General features: G+C 44.1%; 2 pseudogenes; both read left to right on the plus strand.

Annotated features, from left to right (window-relative positions):
• The first annotated feature begins 2295 nt into the window (after positions 1 to 2295).
• LOC136646937 (5S ribosomal RNA) lies at positions 2296 to 2419 on the plus strand (annotated as a pseudogene).
• A 29-nt stretch (positions 2420 to 2448) lies between these two features.
• LOC136646230 (5S ribosomal RNA) lies at positions 2449 to 2567 on the plus strand (annotated as a pseudogene).
• The last annotated feature ends 2813 nt before the right edge of the window (positions 2568 to 5380 follow it).

The raw sequence follows: 5380 nt of genomic DNA on the forward strand, positions 1-5380 counted from the left end.
GCTACAGGGAGGCAGGAAGAGGGTGGGGAGGAGGCATGCAGGGGAAGGGAGCAGGGAGGGAGGGAGGTGGGACTGGTGGAGCAAAGCTCCACCGGATCCAAAGTCTCCGTGTCGGACTCACAGCCCAACATGGAAGCACTTGAATCGAGTAGCCCCACTCCATTTAACAAAAGTCCCCTTCTTCCAAGGAGCCACCAGTGGTTGCCTGCAGTGTGCAGGATGCAGCGGCAGCCATTTTTGGCGCAGCAACAGCCCGGCTCCCTGGGCAGCTCAAGATTGGGCTGTAAATGACATTATGTCATGTTAGGGAAAAAAAGTCTCCAGGAATAGTTTGTTATTGCTGGCAACCTGAGGAGACATTCAGGATCAGTGCAGCTACAACTCAGTCAACAACATGTCAAAAGTCATATCCAGACAGACATGTCCAAATGGGCACAACCAGGGCTTTTTTTTCTAATGGAACACGGGGGAATGGCGTTCCGGCACCTTTTTGCAGGTGCCCCTCCCTTTCAGAGGCATTCCAGGAGGGGGGGAGCAAAACAGAGGCATTCTCTGGATGGGTGCTGGGTGAGCGGGTGCCTGGCCCCTGCCTGACCGCACAACGACCCCCTCCTGCCCCCATCTCCAAGCTCTCGCCTGAGCCCAGCCCACCTCCCCTCCCCCTGCACTCTGCTTCCCCACGTAGTGTCCAAGCCGATAGAGTGTGCGGGGGACACGCATGGATGCCGAGGAGGAGGACGGACAGCCAGCCAGCCAGGGAGATGGGCTGTGGCACCCACGGAATGCCTATGTACTGGCTTGGTGGAGGAGGAGGGGAAGGAAGCTGGCTGGTGCAGCTGGTGTAGCTGTTTCTATGTGTACCCAAGGACCCCTCTCGTGTAAGAATTCCTTTTTTGTTCTTACTCCCACAGTTGCTTAGAGTAATTTTACTACATGGAACTCATGTAAGCCATTTTTCGGAATCCATTCACTGCTTCCTCTCCTCGAAGTAGTGGGGTGAATAGGGATGGTTATTCTTCTCTTGCTAAATATAAGAGGGGCACCTCTTAAACAGCAATCAGTCTCATAGGTCCGTTCTGAGTTAAGAAAATCCACTTTTTGTTCAATTAGGCAATTTTGTTTTCATTTTCTGGTTAATTGGCCATAACTTTTGATAGAATACAGATATTCCAATGGGGTTTGTTTCATTGCATTCTGCATTAAATTATCTTTCCAATGATATATAACATGATGGTATTAATCATATATATCAAGATTTTCACAATTTTGGTCACTAGTGTCAAGCTCTGCTTGTTGCCCACCTAAAGCTTGATGCTCGGTGCAACTGCTACCCCCTGCACCCCCTTAGCTACACCACAGGCTAGTAGTATATATAGTCAAAATAGTGGGAAGCTGTGACAGACATCAATGTACTTATGCAATAACTTCTCTTCATAAAACTAATGAGAAAACAGCTTTCTACTAAATTCTTTCCACTACTGTGTTTATCTGCTGTCCATTCAGGTCCCACTAGTTCCACTGGAAGACAATCAGACATCCTTTCCCATTTATGTTAGTATGTCTTTAAAGTGCTTAAACTTTAAAGTGCTGCCATCCTAAACACAGTTACAAGGGAGTAAGGCCCACTGAATGTAGTGAGACTTCTGAATTATTGTGCATAAAATTGCACTGAAACATTGTCTGGAAGGATCATGCTCCAAGTGCTGAAATTGCAGAAACCTATGGATACATGTTAGATCAAGCATAGGTAAATCTACATACATATAGCTGTAGAAAGAAAACAAATGACTGAAGAATTTTCACTCTTCTCAGGTGCATTGGTAATCTGGATCATACAAATAAGATTACTCTGACAACAGAATTGTGCACTATCCCACCATTTTAAAATGAAATCACTTCATTGGTATTCTCTCTGTGTGTGTGATTATATAACTACTGCTGTGACAAATTCACAGAGTCAGTACTGTGAATTCCCTTTCTGAAATTACTGTTTATTTGGTTTGAAACTGCAAACCAGTGGTCAGCTCTCATGTACTACTTCTGTGTTTTTCTTAAAACACACATTATTCACGGCTAAACAGCACACTGTCATTCTGATCCTAAATGCTAGTACTGGCAAATATGTGTATGCTCTGCTGATATAACATCCTTCATCACTGTAACATCAGAAGTTTCACCACCAAGGCATTTGGTGTTCTGTCTTTTATTTACTGCTGCAGAAAAAAAAATTAGCTAATCATAATTGGAGTTTGTGCCTACTAGAACATGAATAAAAACAAACAAACAAATAAATAAGCATATGTCATTTTACTGTTACCCTGCACATGCCCAATCTCATCTGATCTTGGAAGCTAAGCAGGGTCAGGCCTGGTTAGTACTTGGATGGGAGACCTCCTGGGAATACCGGGTGCTGTAGGCTTATACCATAGTCTTTCGAGACTGAAGGTTGCCAACCAACCTGTTACCCTGCACATGCCCAATCTCATCTGATCTCGGAAGCTAAGCAGGGTCAGGCCTGGTTAGTACTTGGATGGGAGACCGCTTGGGAAGACAAGGTGCTGTAGGCTTATACAATAGTCTTTTGAAACTGAAAGTTGCCAACCATGTCATTTTTATAACTACACACAAACCTAAGCATGTCTATTCAGAAGTACGCCCCATTGTGTTCAATGGGGTTTACTACAAAGAAAGTGCATATAGGGTTGCAGCCAAAGTCAGTCTCACATGTCTTTATAAATGCAGTTCCTGAAAATGGCCAAAATCATAGCATCAATAATATATCTTTAAAAATAGCTTTGACAAGAGCCTGGTGCACGTATGACAACTGACTTGCTAAGTGCTAATTGTAAGCCCATCTTTTTTTGCTTATAGGCATGGGATGGCCATTAATTTAGAGTTGTTGTTGTTGTTATTATTAACAGTATTTATATACCGCTTTTCAACTAAAAGTTCACAAAGCGGTTTACAGAGAAAAATCAAATAACTAAATGGCTCCCTGTCCCAAAAGGACTCACAATCTAAAAAGATGCCAAGGAATACCAGCAGACAGCCACTAGAACAGACACTGCTGGGGTGAGGTGGGCCAGTTACTCTCCCCCTGCTAAAAAAAGGAGCACCCACTTGAAAAAGTGCCTCTTACCCAATTAGCAGGGGGTTTTATGCATACTGTTTTTATAGGAGCTAAGCCTATATGTTTAGTCCTAGCTTATACTATTGCCCAGTTTTCCTCTGTTCTCTCTCCCTCCTACACATGCTCTTTGTTTCAAATAATTACGTATCTATATGCGGATAACAATATGCAATTCAATGCTATGAGATAAAATAATAAAAATAAAGCCTCTCTGAATTGCACATTCTCCTGGCTTACCTTTTAGTACAAATATTCCATCTGTGATATTAGCTGACCTGACTTGCATGCATTTTGATGAGGCAGCATTTAGAATAAACAAATATTTTGGATGTGCGACAGTGTACAACAGGGAAGCACAACATCTGGGACAACACTGCCAGTGTCAAATTGCTGTGGGCCCTGTACTTACCATGTCAGTGACGTTGCCTGGCTGGCCAGCATCCAAAGCAGAGTGACGCGATGATGTGTCACTACACCCACTGTGTCATTGTGTCATTCCCAGTCTCTGGAATGGCTCTCATTTGGAGCCAAACAGAGACACGGGTGGGCAGGAGGACCCTTCAACCCTTCACTCACTGCTCTGAACACTCAGGCGGCAAGTGCTGCACATACCCCAGCGGAGAGCCTGGCAAATCTCCAGATTGTGGGGGGCAGGCTGCCCCAGTCAGGCTACGCCACTATTACCAAGGTCGGCCCATCCCTGAAGCCAACTGAAACAGTTGTCTCATGCGGCAGAAGCAGTTGCCTCATGCGGCATCCATCTCTGTCTACTTGTCTCCATTGCCCCTCTTTTGTTTTCCGCTCACTGGATTGGAAAAGAAAAGGGGGGGCAGAGAGGAAGAGGCAATATGGATGGGGGGAGATTGGGAGGAGCAGGGACTGGTACATCATCATGTAAGGGGGGCAGCATTTGGCATGCCACCTCAGATGTCAGGAGGTCTTGGCCAGCCCCAGCTATTACCATTGCACCAGTACAAAGTGCAGGGATCAGCCTGGGCTCTTGCATAGTAAGACACACACAGTCTGGCTGACCTCGACGCTATTTCTGAACATCCCGTACAATCCGGCTCGTCCTCTTAGGTCATCAGAGAAGGCCTTTTTACAAGTGTACGCCTAGGGAGGTACGTGGGGCGGCTGCAAGAAATAGGGCCTTCTCAGTAGTGGCACCAACGCTATGGAACTCCCTTCCCCTTGACTTAAGAATGGCTCCCTCTCTTGAGACCTTTCGGCGAGGCCTGAAGACCCTTCTGTTTAAACAAGCCTTCTGAGTTCTCGGCCTTTTAACATCTTTTTAACATCTTTTAATATTTTTTACAGGCCTGATTCTTTTATGACTTGCTGCTGCTCTATGCTCTTTTTACCTATTTTTTACTCTGACTTCTGTTTTTTATGATGTGTTAATATGTTTTTATTTGTTTTTAAATTATGTTTTTAATATATTGTAAGCCGCCTTGAGTCCCTTCGGGGAGAAAGGCGGGGTAAAAATAAAGTTATTATTATTGTTATTATCACACGTATCTTTGACAAATCTTGCTACAAGATTGCTTCATCTGCAGCAGCTATATCATGAAGACATATGATTTCAGTTTCTCACACACAAACCTACATATATACACACAGGCACATATAAAGAAGCAGGAGATTTTAAAAGGATTAGGGACAGATTACTCAAGTGGTTCAGAAACTCTGAGCTGTGGTGTCTCAGGGAGCTACAGAAACCAACCAGGAAAGCCATGGGATCCTCACAAAAAATCCATTGCCTTATGAAATGTATAGATTTGTAGAACTAAAGGGGAGCTGCAGCCAATGGCCCAGTAGGCCCATCAAAAAAGTTTGGGAACCACTGGATTAGTCCTTCCCCAGTTTCCTGAGCTCTCCAAACTGTTTTTCTCATAGTTGAGCTTCATTGCCAAAGGTAATCCCCACAAAGAGAAAAGCAGCAAGGGAAAAACAATTTTTTGGAGGTAAAGCAAGGATGTGGGGAAGAGTTAATGACCTCCTCCTTCCACCTTCCCATACCGGCTTTAAATTGCCTCCATCCCTCTGCTTTGTAAGGTTTTAGCAAAATCTAATTTGGGTTGTGTTGCTGTAATGTGTCATTGGGTCTTTAATATAAACAACATTTTGTTTGGAATCAAATTGCATTTTTGGCTACAAGGTTAACAGCTCTTTCCTCATGTCTAAAGAGATGGTAACTTGGTTCTATATTGAATTGGGAATGTCAGTAACATTGCATTTGGAAGCAGGTCT

Source organism: Tiliqua scincoides, chromosome 3 (assembly GCF_035046505.1).
Source record: "Tiliqua scincoides isolate rTilSci1 chromosome 3, rTilSci1.hap2, whole genome shotgun sequence".
NCBI lineage: Eukaryota > Metazoa > Chordata > Lepidosauria > Squamata > Scincidae > Tiliqua > Tiliqua scincoides.